The 15,103-nt window shown below is 30.7% G+C and overlaps 1 pseudogene; it reads right to left on the bottom strand.

Annotated features, from left to right (window-relative positions):
• Window positions 1-842: 842 nt before the first annotated feature.
• On the bottom strand, window positions 843-13,956 carry LOC103848366 (annotated as a pseudogene).
• Window positions 13,957-15,103: the final 1,147 nt, after the last annotated feature.

Genomic DNA, 15,103 nt, shown 5'->3' with positions numbered 1-15,103 from the left:
TGCGTGGAATGTAAAACCTACACCAAGGTTCACATCAGGGGGAGTAGTGCGTGTTGTACTCTTTTTCCTTCATCATGGTTTTGTCCCACTGGGTTTTCCTGATAAGGTTTTAACGAGGCAACATGAAGCGTACTACGGATCCTGTATGGATATAGTTATGAGGGGGAGTGTCGTGCGTTGTACTCTTTTTCCTATCTACGGTTTCCATTTTTTCCACCTTGGGTTTTGGTTTTCCTAGAAAGGTTTTAATGAGGCAACATCGTGCATGATACAAATCACATATGGTTATGGCATCCAAGGGAGAGTGTTATGAACATGTGTGGATTGCCATTAACCAAGACAAGAAGAGATGGCCTATCAGGCCACGACCAGGCCCAACCACAGCCGTGTCCAAGAGGAGAGAGAGAGAGCCGACTTCAGGAGAGAGAGAGGCGGCATAGAGAGAAAAGGAAACCACCTTTCATTTTTCCTATTAGATGTTATCTTTCCTTTTATGTATTTAGTAGTTATCCTAAATCTAGTAGGATTAGGATATGTATACTTTCCATTTATCTCTATCTTGTAATCCTTATATAAGGAACCCCTTTTGATGATTAATAAGAATACAGAACAATTACACACGAATTCTCTATTGTTCACAACAGTTATGAATGGTGACCTTGAAAAGTGGGACGGAATTGTCAAATGCATAAAACGCAATTGATTTACCATTCATACAATTTTTATAATAAGTGGTATGTATTTTACAATAATGCTTTTGTCAAAAGCAGAAATAATTTTTTCTTTGTTCTAATTTAACCAATAACACACCATGTATAACTTAATGATATGTTATGGTGCGGTTTTTGATATTTATGTGTGTTTTTCAATTTTATTTATTTTATTAAATAAAATAATATTTGTTTACTATAAATGAATTAGATGTGTGTGTTCCATTATTACTTATTAGTACTATTTAATGTAAAATATTCCGTTTATAAAATTATATATGTTAACTTAATTAATTATGTAAGTATACAAAATTCTTATAACTTCTGAATATGAAATGAAATGATTAAATACCCAAATAATTTTATATTTATAATCTAAGTAAAAATATTTACAATATTTTTAATATTTCTAAATTTGTAATTTTATTTCAAAAGAATGTTATTAGTCAAATTTATATTAACACAAAAATATATACAAATCATAATTTTTATTTCAAATTAATTCTAATATTTAAAATTTTATACAAGAAAAATATTATGACATTATCACTAAGAAAAAAATAATTCTAATCGTATTTATTTACTTATTTTTCATTTTTCTGTCAAAACCGAACTATTTTTTTTTAATCAAAATTGCACTACCTTTTTATATCAAATCCACACTTATCCTGCAAATCACATGAACTGAAGTTTTACCGTACCGGAATCCAATTCCGAACCGCTTATATTATCATTTGGACTCATTATAGTGGTTTAGTGTTAACTGATTATACACACCAAAGCCAAGTATACAACGGTTCATCATAATTTTTTTTGCTGTTTTTCTCTCTCTCTCTCTCTCTCTCTCTCTCTCTCTCTCTCTCTCTCTCTCTCTCTCTCTATCTCTCTATCTCTCTCTCTCTACACCAGTCTCTGATCCTAAAGCTCTTATTGAAGGATTAACCTTTGAACACGAACGTTGTTGGCGCTGCGATTACATAGAAACTTTACAAGATAACATTCTGGTAGTTGTGGATTAGACAGATTTCTAATTAGATTTTTGTTGGTTCATGTTTGCATCTTGGGATTTTGTGATAGGCAATTATAAAGTTTCAAATTTGGATAAAGTTGAAACCTTTCTTTAGTGAAGATCGAGATTCTGGGATAAAGTTGACCTTTTTTAATCTATAGTTCTTTAGGAGTTTTATTGATATTTTGTCAATGATTTGCTTTCAATTTTTGATGTGAATCAATTACAAGAATCAGTTATGCTTCTTGTTTTACTGTAAATTTATGTTACTCAACTTACCAATATAAACATGAGAATTTTAGGGAAGAACACACATGCAAAACGGCGACTCGTACGAAGCTAAATTTATACTAGTTTTGTCTTTCATGAAACATTCTAAATGCAACATATTTTTTTTCCAACTTTGCAACTTTATTATAATGTCGAAGAATAATCCTCATGGAGGATTTGAGTTATTGATACAGGTACATAAAATGCAACATACTTTCATATATATATATATATATATATATCAATTTATTCTTTATCTGAAATAATTCAAAAATATTAATTTTATTTGGAGGTATCCAACATCTCAAATAATGGCTAACAAAATGATCTTGTAGGCATTTTCAAGTTGTATCCAAAATAACTTTGTATTATCCGCATCCGAATCAATCAGCCGGTTATTATCCAGCTAATAGTGTTAAATCTTATTATCACATCCGGATATTATACTGGTTATCTAGATAATAGTTGACCAATTCATTATTCATTTTAACGCATGTGACATGTACTATCATTGTTGAGCCAGTTTACCCAATAGATGAGACCATATTTAGTAAGTTTGACAAAATGATCTAAATGTAAATGTTAATAGGTAGATTTAAATTTTAACTGTAATCATCCAAAATGATCTAAATCTAAGAACATGAAATTGGTGGATATTTCCCAGAAACCTGCATTTTTTGGTAGATTTGACAAATTTGAATCAAAAGTTCATGATGATTTCATATAAAAGATTACAAAGGATTAGACTCTCAACATGTCTCACGATCAGACTATTGAAAAAATCACATGTGTCTTGTTAATGATTAATATAACCAGATAGTTTTACCAAATACTAAATCCTAATCAATCATCCGAATATTACACATATTATCTACCTAATAGTATTGAATCTTAGTATCATCTCCTGATATAATACAAATTATCAAGGAAATTGTTGATCAAATCATTTTAACATGTGCATGTGACATATATTATCGTTGTTGATCTGGTTCACCCAAAACATCCCGACGACAACTACTTTTGAACATTGTCTCTCCTCCCAAAAAGCTCCAGGCCATACCCAAGACTCCAATCATGGAAACCAAAAGCATGTTATGTAAACTTAATGTAATCATGTTTATACCATTATTTTAACTTGAAACTGGCTAAGTAGATTATTAACATGTTTCCAAATTAGTTAACCGGATAAGTTAACAAATATATTGTCGAATTTCATCAGATTTGGACTGGGGCTGAGATTCGGAAATTTCGTTGTTGCTCTTCTCTTTTCAAGTATGTTTGTTCCAAAGGATTTATTTAGGTGGTCCAGTGATTAGTTTCATTCACCTCAAGTCATCCCTTCCAAATTCATAGATGTGAAAACCGCCTCCAAGCTTAGATTTGTTGAGATCTTTATCAGAGTGTTCAAATGGATAGGTGGAGACAAGAAGATTATAAATCTAAGAATAATTAATCAGATTCAATAAAGAACTTTACAAATGAAAAGCATAATCACCAGAAGAAGAGCTTCGTTGTTTATTTTTTCTCATGACTTCAATAAAACAAAGAAACTTGAAATTGGATCTGATGTATAAATCTAAGTTCCACTGTAACTACTAGAAGATATAGCTTTCATCTCTGATTAAGAAGTAGCTAAATCATCATCTTCTTCAATGAAATAAGATTTTTCACGCTGAAACCAAAATGGAAGAAAGAAAAATGTATCTATATACAACGAATCCTACACAATATCTCAAACATTTAATGCTCGCCGCCTACCTTACTTATAGCTGTCATCATTAGATATGATATCTAACACTTTGAATCCTCTATTTTCTTTTTGGTTTTTGTTTTTTGTTTTATTCAAAAATCACATATATGTTTTAGGGTTACGTTCGTAACACCACTGCATAGACTAGACTGCAACCAAACCAACTACCTGAGTGGAAAACCTATCTATGAGATAAAGAGATGATAAGAATTTGCTTATTTCATCATTGATTCTTTCTCCGTTTTCCATCACTGCCTCATAGTGTTGTGTCAAATGATGGTTGATTTGAACATAGATTTCTGAAGATTTGTTGACACCATGAAGCTGAAATGGATCCGTAAGGACCTGGCACTGCATCTTATATTCAGGTTCCGCAAACAAGATGTCCAACCCGTATCCTTAACCTTCTCAGGCTTATGCGAAAACACTATAATTTATGTCAGTTTTGTTGGCCTCTCTTTCTTTAATGCTTCTTAGGGATATTGTTGCAAGAGAGACGTACTCAGACTCTTATCCTTAACCACACAGGCTGTGTTTGTTCATGTTAGGATAAGACTCTTAAGGCCGGAGTGATATAATTGAGCCAGTGGTTTTCTTGTTTAACATCTTATAGTTTACTGAGTGATTCTCCTGTTTTTCATTTTCTCTTTTCCTTTTTTCATGTGTGGTTGACGAGTAGATGATACTCCCTCTGTTTTTTAATGTTACATATTCTAGTTTTTTCACACATTTTAATAAAACACATTAAATTTGCATAATTTTTTTGTGTTTATCTTTGTTCCATAATTTTAAGCCAATAAAAATTCAGTAAGATGCAATTAAGTTTTTTGAAATTTGCAATTAGTTAATAAAACATGTCTTGAAAATGTAAAAAATAGATCTTTTTAAAACAATTTTTTTTTTCTAGAATATGTAATATTAAGGAATAGAGGGAGTATATGAATAGATCGGTGTTTCTAGACAGTTTTCTTTCATTTCTTTACGATTCTTGTTTTATTTATCGTCACTTTTCCCCATTTGTTTTCAATTATTCTATTTTTGGTTATATGAGATATTAATGAATTAATTAAAAATGGTAATTTGATTAAATAGAATTGACTGAGAGGATGAGATGGGTGTTAAACTAATCTCCATTCTATAAAACCAATGTTGTTTCAGAGGCTTGTTGAGACCAAAAAGTATATGGATTTGGTCTCTCCAGGAGTCAAGCAACATAAGGATCTTTCTTTTGACTTGATGTAGCACCCAAAGGACAACCCGAGTAATTTTCTTCCACGATATTTTTTTAAACTCTGTTTGTACTTTCTGTAGAATGAGAAAAAAGTTGATTTTGGCTTTAGACATACTGGAGGACAACTCCTAAATTTAAAAAATCATAATAGCTTTCTCTAAATGAGTTTTCATACTCATAGGCACATTTCTTTTTAGCATGTTTGCTTCATACTCATAAACTCTCTAGCAAATGATGGTGATGCTGGGGATATTCGTTCAGGCCTCTTTGACTAAAACTGGTCCTATTGATGCCCTTGTCGAGCATCTCTCAATTCCATGGATAACAGCATTATTCAAACCCTCTTCAGTTCTTGCTTCTTAGGAAAATTTGATGTAGCTAAATTCAATATACTTCTCAGAAAGTATATTAGTTACCGTTATTTATATATGTACAAGAAATCTAACAAACAAGACTCTGAATACCGCCTTTTCTTTAACAATGTATAAAATTTATATATTCTGTTACCCATTTCGATAATGAAATACAAACAAAATAAGCCGAACAGGGATGGTAAAAATTACATGTAAGAAACTGTAGTCGGCTCACTTGTTCGATTTTTTTCTTGACAAGAACATGAAGACCTTTGGCAGCAAAGAAAATCTCTTCTTTTTCTTCTTTGTTTCATGTGTTACGTTACTACTATCTCCAACATTGTTGCTTCCTTCTTCACCAAATGCAAATGATCTTGCTGAATGCAAAGCCGATTTCGACTTGCCTAAGTCATGACTTTCCTTCTCCCCACCCTCTGGACTAGACATGGGGCTTCTCTTCCCATTCTCTGAACTCCATTTTCGCAATTCGTGATCCATACTAACCTTCTTATCTCTAGCCTTCTCTACTTTGTCCATTGCTTCCTTTAGCTTTTCCCTTTGAAAAGCTGTTTCTCTATTCACTTCTTCTATCTTTTCTAAGACTCTTGATTCTTCTTCCTTAGCCACCTCGATCTGAGAGACGATCTCTGCTAACTTTTTATTGGCTGCTTCTTCTACTTCATGTGCCTGCTTGCTTAGCTCATAATATTCTTCCACAGATATTATTATACTTCTTGGTGTACTAATGTCTTCAATTTTTGTAGAATATTCAGTCTCTTGCAATGCTTTTATCGCAGCTAATGCCAACTTCTCAGAAGCTTTTGCCGCTTCCATTTCCCTTTTCGCCTCAACTAACTGACTTTCTATTGCAGAGACTCCAGTTCTCGCTTCTTCTGACTCTTCCTTCGCCTTTCTCAGCTCTTCTTGAGCAGCTGAGGCTAGTGATGTTGCCTCTTCTGCTTCTTTGTTAGCTTCTTGCAACTTCTTGGCTATTTCTGAACATCTCTCCTCTCTTGCTTCTTTGCTGTTTCTATGAACTGAAAGAGCTTCTCTTTGTTTGGTTTCTGAGAGATCTTTCTTTTCTCTTTCAAGTTCAGACTGCAATGATCCGACGATTATCTTCAATGTTTTCACCTCGGAGATTGCTTTCCCAATATTGGACTTAACTTCTTCAAGCTCCTTCCTTGTGGAATCAACCGCAGCTTGTATGTCACTGTTGTTTCTCTTTTCGATCATCATGTTGTCATCTTTGTAAGATGTTATTTCAGCCCTCAAATCTTGCTGAAGTACAGAAGCAGTCTCTATTTTGATTCTCACATCATCTGACGCATGCATCTCTTGTCTAAACCTCTCGATCTCCTCTTCCACCATTTTCAGTTCTTTCTCCCGGTTGTAAACGTCCTGGTCCCGAGCCATGGCTGCTTCTAATTTATTTTCTTCAGCTTCGAGGTGAGCTGCACGCGCTGACTCCAACAACTCCTTGGTGGCAATCACCTCTATTGTCAAACCTGTCATCTGCTTCTCCACTTCTTTAGCTGCCAAAACAGAGTCCTCTGCTTTTTCGTTGCCATTTCTTTTTCTTTCAGCAGAGATTCGTACTCATTGGAGACCATTTCTATCTCTTCTCTTACAACTCTTTGCTCAGAAACAGCTGACACATGCCTCACTTTAGCCACCTCAAGCTGCGTTTTGACTGCAATACTAGACGCATCAGCTATCCCATGCTCCATCTCCTCCACTCTCAGCTTCGCGAGATCAGAGTCTTGTTTAGCTTGTTGTTCCTCTTTCTCGGCCTTTTCTAGCTCCATTTTTAGCTCTTCGACGACGCTCTTTGTCCTCTCAAGCTCCATCACCACCTGCTGTTTTGCCTCTTCCGCTACAAACGCTTGTTTCTTGTACTCAGGCATGTCCTCTTGTATCTTCTCAAGCTCTTGATCCACCGTCTTACGTTTCTGTAGTCATATTCATCCAAGACTTGAGTATAATGAACAAAAAGAAATGAGACCAAAAGATCTCTTTGTTACCTCTATTGTCTGTATTTTATGTGCTTTCCAATCTGTGATTCCTCCAAACTTTGAAACTGCATCCTTAACAGATTCGAATGGTGCAGCGGTATCGATCAAAGCAGCAGGACTCGTGGGAGACCCGAAACGTGGGGATCCAGATGCTCTTGGAAGGGCGAGAGCTCTTGGTGAACCAGGAACTTTAAGACGCGAGAGGCTGAGATCGTGGCTTCCTCTAGGTGAGTCCGGGAAGCTAATCCTTGCATCTTCAATGGTGTCGATTCTAGGGTCTAGAGAAAAGGAGTCATGGTGGTTTATTATGGCTCTTGGTGCAATATAAACCTTTGGAGACTCTGCTTCAACAGAAAAATGTAGGTCTTCATCTTCTTGAAATGTATTTACCGATTCGAGAAATGGGTTATGTTCTGGTAAGAGATTTGGTGTCTCTCCTCCATCTTCCAAGTTTATGAGATCAAGAATGGATGAATCGAATTCGATACTGGTGAAGGGTGTTGAAAAATCATCATTGAGATCAGGTAGTAAAGAAAAGTCATTGGAGGCTTTATCATCATCCACCATTGTCACGCTAACTGCAGATTAAGTACAAATATTGTCACAATCACAAAGATGAATTCAATATATTGAGCCATAACGATTCGTTAATATTAGGAGTCATCTGAACAAAGGATATTTGTTAATCAAAATTACGAATGTCGTACCTTAACTTTTGAGGAGAGATTAATGAAGCCTAATCTTTAGATTCTGAAGATCAATGTCACACCAACGTACGATTTTTAGGAAATGAAAATGAACATTGAGAAAATAGTTTTAGGGAAAGAGACAGAAGAGATGATCATCATCAGACAAATATTTCAAAATAGCAAAAGAAAAAAAAGATTAAGGCGTGGAAGGCACGCCTCTCATTATCATCTTCTCTTTGTTTTGACTATTATTTTTTGTAAAAATATTTTCTGTTAATTTTAGTTTCTAGTTTCTGTCGAAATTTGTATGTACATAATGTAAAACCAAAATATGTTCTTATCTAAATCGAATGTTGATTTATGGAAATATATGTTGTTTTTGTCAACTATATATTTGAAGTAAGTTATTATGGCTGAATTGGGACTTTGCCAGTTACCATATTTTCAGTCAACCTAATAAATAGTATCGGTAAAAAAAACATAAAGTTCTTAAGAAAGACTAAAATTCAAAAATTCAAGCATAAGACCAATTTACTTTTGTTTTTTACTAAAGAAAAAGTTAACTTTGCCATTATCTATTGTCATATCGTTTTCCATCTTGAAAATACTGTTTGAATCATATTGAAGGACATAGGTTTGCAATGATACAATTAGATCACTTAAAGTATACGAAAAATCCAATCACATGCCAAAAGTGGTCCACAATATTGACGAATATACCTTGTTGGTTTTCATAGAGACATATATTGATACAGCCCCAGAAGACCGGAGGTTTAATGGTTGATGAAGATGGATGATGGTTGAGAGGTGATCGGTGGTCGATGGTCGAGTTACACCTCTTTAACCCCAAACTAACCCGAAAACAAAGGGAAATAAATGAGCTGAAGAATGATATTAATAAACAGAAAAATAAAAAGATAAAAATGGACGTTATCGAATGATGGATGCAATGGAGCTAAGCTGGAAGTTGTATAATGCTCTGAAGCTTTGGCTGATGGATAGGATAGAATTTATGGATAGGTGATTGACTCGCTTAATCGGTGGATTGATTGACTCGCTTAATCTGTGAATTAGGGATGCTTAAATCACACAAATAGGTTGTAGTTCACAAATAAATAGAACTGAAGCGCATCTCACACTTGAATTCTAATGACAATTGATTTAATTAAAAGATGGAATCATTTGAAAAAAAAATAGAAACAAACTTGTATTAACTTTTTGTGACTGAAAAGGTAATTTACAAAGGTAGAAATGACTTTGCTTTATAGGCTTGACTCTGGACAATGTGATTTGATTGGTGGTCTGGACTTATTCCATCCATACAACAGCTTCAAGTTGTAGAAGCTTACATAGGTAGAAGCATACTTATCCTCTTAAACCATCTAGGTTCAAAAAGGTTCAAACTTCCTTTGCAAGGCCAAACAAATAACCTTCAACGGTCATATTCCATCCTAGATGATTTTGCTCGAAGACCATTCATTTTCAGACTTGATTGGACTAAAATATTGAAGATATAATCCATCAAGTATTGTAGTAATGCTCTGTCTTAAAAAAATCATATTTTCATAGTCCCTGAATATTTTCAGGTGATTCTAATTTCCATTGATGCTCTAGTGAGTTGGTTGTCTTTGAAAAAATATTCATGGAAAATCCTCTTGGTTGGTCAGATATGCTCCTTGAATAAACATGAGTCATTGATAGCTCATAGATTGTCGGTGTGGGCAGTTTAGCGAGGCTCTCGTTGAGCCTGTGATTTGAGGGCAGTATCATATATGACGGGATGAAAACGTCTTACAAACATTTTTCTAACTTCATTCTTTTTTTACCTAAACTTTGTTTGAAAACATAATATTTATTTAATCTGTTCTTATTTTTATTTTATTACTTCAAAAATGAAGTAAATATGTTTCTATATATGTTTTATTTATCACTCTATTTTTCACTTTAAAAATAACAAAATTAAAATTAAATTTGAACTTTATTTTAAAGGTAAAATTAGAATGATACATTATATATAAGTAATGAAATTTTTTGATTTTCAGAGTCATTGTTATGTTTGTTAGTGTTTCACTTCTTTTTATTTAATAATTCATTTTACATTTGCAAATATTTACATTATGACCTCTTCAGTCATATAATTTGTGGAAATTGATTCATTTTATTTGGATTTACCAATAATTACGTTATAACTTTGTATATCATACACTATGAAGTGTGGAATTTAACAGTGGCATATATATATATATATATATATGGAATTTAATTCATTTCATTTTTTTGTCGGCTTAATTCGTTTCATTTACATCAGCTAACACTTACATAGATTATATATATGTATAAATATCATGTGAATATCTAACACAACAACTAATCTGTTTTTTTTTTTAATTCGGAGTACATGACTTATATTATTGGCAATATATTTCCTGTTTATTCTTTTGTTTGTCACAACAATGAATGTGAATTTACATAATTTTATAGTAATGGTATTCATCATCATTATTATTGTTTAGCAAAACATGAGCAAAGTAATATAAACGTTGTTTTACACATCTCAAACACCATCTCCAATCATTATAACTTCACTAGGCTGTCTTCCGCGCTACACGCAGATTATTGCTATATAAAAACTTATAATTTAAATTATTATTTCAGTACCATATATTATAAAATGAGTTTTAGTTAATACATACCATTTATCATTTGACATCCCTTTATTATTAAAAGAGGAGCACTTTTAGAGACTAACCTTATGTTCATGTGTTATTTACAAGAATGTCATTTCCTATGTGGCAACACCATATTCCTTCTCAGCCTCTTTAAGCAAAAACCCTCTCTTTACTAGATTTATTACATTTTTTACCATTATTTATTAATTGTAACTTAACATAATGTTTTAGTCAAGTTAATTGGTTACGTGCGTTGATATGGGAGATAATATCGAATCCGGTAGTTTGTCGACCTTTTTGTTAACGTGTTTTATTCTTAAAAATCATCAACACGGTTATTTAAGGTTTCATCAATATATCAAACTGATGGGAAAATCATCATCGAGTAAAACCAGTTTATATAAAATGGTATAATCGAAATATATCAAAACGATCTTAAATAGCATTGTTTTATTTTCAAAACGATGTCTTTTAAAACAAATGGATCTTTATATACCGGCTTATAAAATGGTTTATAAAATGGTATAATCGATATCATAATATATCAAAATGGTATATTTAAAACCGGTCTATATCATTATAAAATGTTATGTCTTGATATCATCAACAGATCAATTCCTTTGCACTTTAACTATGTTTTGTCAATGTCATATTTCTCAATGCAATATATTATTGGATCGTTTTATGGCAGTTTAGTGTAAATGAATCCGATTCAAATTAAGCGAAATAAATATATTTCTACATTAATTAGTTGCATTAATTCGCTTAATTTAAGTTTTTAAAGATCAAATATTAATTGTCAATCACGTATTACTTGTTTGACATATTGCATGAGCAGTCATACTATTCCAAATTAGGAATGTATAATATTTGAAGATGACACTAATTTGGTTATATATATACTTATTTATAACAGACGATTTTGGTAATGGCATTGATAATTCAAACTGAATCACATATCATATAGAAACTAAATTTGGATCATGTCAAATTTTAAATGCATATGTGATCGTTAATGTTTGATTTTTAAATTTAATTTGATTGACAAGATCCTCAATTTGTTTCCTATAATATTACAAACCATTGTTTCAAATATTTATTTAGAAGCTATTAAAATTACCTATCGAGAACATGGATTGCACAAAAAAAATTATTTCCTAACCTTATTCCCCTTTATATTCGTCACAACACCGACATAGAATAAACTAGAAGTGTCAATTTTTAGAATCTGAAATAGTAACATTTTTTAGTCCAGCCCATCATGTTCCTTAAATGGGTTTAGAACCATTTTTAATGACTAAATAAATGAGCCATGTATATATAGTAGAATGTGTTTTTGTTTTAAAATTGAGGCATGCCCGAAATAAATATTAACCATCATCACTTTTGTTTAAAAATTTGTTGCAATAAAAAATATAGGGTTGGGAAAATCTGAATCCAAAAAACCAAACCAAATCTAATCTGAAAGGGTGGTACTGAATTTTAATCAAAATTGATTAGATATCCGAACAGATTCAAAATTTTAGTATATAGAGAACCAGCACCGAATCTGATCCAACAAAAATATTTCAGGTATCCAAGTATATTCGAACTAGATTTATATACTTAAATATATTAACTATTTTTAAATTTAATATTTAAAATAATATACAAAAATATAAGATGTTTTTAAATTGTCAAAAATACTTTGAAATATATACAAATAGTTAATAGTACATGTTTAAAATAGCTAAACGATACTTAAAATGCCAAAAATATTTAAAATATCTATTGATTTTCTATCCAAATATTTAATCTAAACCAATTTTTATGTTAAGTCTAAGTATTTTGGCATACAATATTAAATTTATATGTTAAATATTATTTTTATTTTCAGATTTTGAAAATTTAAAGTATATATGAACTTTAATTTTTTTTTTTAAGTTTAAATGGATTATTCGAATCCGCAAAGATTCGAATTGAACAGAATCAGGCAAATCAAATGGTACCCGAATGTCAATCCTTAATCAAATGTAAAAAAATGGTTATTGATGACAAAATATATTTTGTATATAATATTTAAATACAATATATTTTTTAAAAAAACTCATCCCACGCAAGACGTGGGTTATCATCTAGTATACAGTATACCATGGAGATATGATGTTTGGTTGTTTAAATATTGTGTTGCGAAAATCTTTATTTGTCATAGGATGCCAAGTTAAGCGTTGACTTTATCTATGCAAATTTTGTTTATTTCTCTTTACGAAGATTTGTATGATATTAATGGTGTAGAGTAGAAATTCCTTCTTGATGTTGAAATGGGCAATCGTTAATTTGTTTGTAATTTTGAAACAAATAACTAAACTGGATTTGATTTAATAAGTTTCTAGATGGCACATAAGCTTCATCGGACATCCACTTCCCGCTTTAAAACCAGAATCAGATCGGAACCTTTTGAATCTTACGAAATCTCGATTCTTAACCGTTTCTAAAATATATGATTTGTAAACACGTTGGAAGCTTACTATTTCTTTTTCAAATCATAGTTTCGTTTAAAAAGCACAATATCAGAAATAAATGTAAATATAAAATTATGATTTTATGTTTTATATAAAATATAAAATTTAATAGTATTGAAATATGAAGAATGGAAATATATGAATATTAGAAATGATACGTAAATTATCTTTATATATTGAGTTTTTTATTAGAGATATGCAATATATTTTAATATATATTGTGCCAATTATTTATGAAATATTAAAAGTAAATAATTGGAAAATACTTTCTTATGAAATGAATTTATTTGTATTTTCACAATTTTAATATGAAATCATTTAAAGTTATTGTAAGTGAATAAAAGCTTTATTTTGAATTTGAATCATTGAGTTTTTTTATTAGGGATATGAAATATATATTCAAATATATTGTGCCAATTATTGATGAAATATTGAAAGTAATTAATTGGAAAATAGTTTTTTATAAACTTAATTTATTTGTATTTTTACAATTTTAATATGAAATCATTAAAGTTATTGTAAATGAATAAATTATTTATTTTGAATTTGAATTATATAATTTTAATAATTTTTATATTATATATATATATATATAAATATATGCTTCCAACATGTATTTGATACCTATTTTTTGGGCAAATCTCCAAAATAGCACCTTTCTAAGTTTATATCACAAAAATAGCACTCAAAAACTAAAATGACCAAAATAGCATTTTATCTTTTGAAAAATTTAAATTTTTTTATTTTTCAAAATTTGAAATCTTATCCCCAAAACCTCACTTCTCAACTCTAAACCCTAAAACCTAAACTCTAAACCCTAAACCCTAAATTCTAAACCCTAAACTCTACCCCTTGAGTGCTATTTTTGTGACTTTTGGTCTTGAGTGCTAGTTTGGGAACAAAAACTTGATTTAGTGCTATTTTGGTCTTTTTCTCTATTTTTTTTAGAAAATTAATTTCTCGCTTATATATGGTTCCACTTTTGTACACCCGCTTATGATTCCTTGTAACACATATATATTTGTTTGTATATTATCTTTACGTAGACTCTTGTTACTACTATGACCTCATATTTTCTATTTGTTATGGTGAAATATGAACTTCAATTCACGTAGAAAGTTAGGCCATTGTTGATCAGCATTATCAACATTAATGTTTTTGTGTGGAAATAATATTTATTATTTTATGTGCCGTTTGCACTTGTTCAAAAGCAAATCAACCATCTCCATTTTTAAATCACCAACTATGAAAATAAAATCATTTTATTTGATTATTATATCACTTATTTTTAAAAGAAAGATAAATTTAAATAAATACATGAAAATATATTGATCATTTAATTAATCTGATGTATTTATATTACACGAGTTTTTATTACTCTCTCCAATATGCAGATATTATTTTCCATTTGTTCACAGATATTTAAAAATACATTAAATTTGTATAATGTATCATTTTTATAATTACTAATTTATAATAAAAATAAACCAGAAATAATTCAAAAAAAATTCTATTGATCTTTTTAAAAAAATTAAAATTTACTATTATTAAATAAGATAAAATTTATAGAGAATACAAAAATATATCTTTATGAAATAGTTTATATATCTTTATAGAGAATACAAAAATATAGCTTAAAACTTGATTTTAAATACAAAAGTATAACCAAACTTGAATCAAATGCAAAACTAACCTAAAAGCCTTGTGAAATTACAGCCAGCCCCTTGTGACAAAAAAAAAAAACAGAACTCATTTTTATGAATATATCTCCGGAAAGTCGTCTGAGTCTTCTGAGATATTGTAAGTCGTGTAGACGACTTCCAAAGAAGTCTTCAGGTATAGTTGATCTTAAAAATAATTTATAAAAAATTAAAAAAATATTTTGACAAGTAAAAAATTAAAATCA

Source organism: Brassica rapa, chromosome A10 (assembly GCF_000309985.2).
Source record: "Brassica rapa cultivar Chiifu-401-42 chromosome A10, CAAS_Brap_v3.01, whole genome shotgun sequence".
Taxonomy (NCBI): Eukaryota; Viridiplantae; Streptophyta; class Magnoliopsida; order Brassicales; family Brassicaceae; genus Brassica; species Brassica rapa.
This window is presented reverse-complemented; position numbering and strand designations above follow the sequence as displayed.